Genomic DNA, 289 nt, shown 5'->3' with positions numbered 1-289 from the left:
TCATCCTCACCTCCATCACTGTGAGCACCCCCATCCCCATCTTCATCCTCCTATCATCATCCTCACCATCACCACCATGATCCTCACCATCAGCACCTTCATCCCCATCATCATCCTCGTCATCATCATCCTCCCCTCCATCCCCAGCATCATCTTCATCATCATCCTCACCATCATCACTCCCATCCCATCTTCATCCCCATCATCATCCTCACCTCCAGCCCCGTCATCGTTGCCATCTCCATCATCCCCATCATCTTCATCCCCTTCATCATCGCCACCATCATCT

The sequence above is a fragment of the Oxyura jamaicensis genome, unplaced genomic scaffold (genome assembly GCF_011077185.1).
Source record: "Oxyura jamaicensis isolate SHBP4307 breed ruddy duck unplaced genomic scaffold, BPBGC_Ojam_1.0 oxyUn_random_OJ71798, whole genome shotgun sequence".
In the NCBI taxonomy this organism is placed as follows: Eukaryota; Metazoa; Chordata; class Aves; order Anseriformes; family Anatidae; genus Oxyura; species Oxyura jamaicensis.
Note: the sequence above shows the minus strand (reverse complement) of the source record.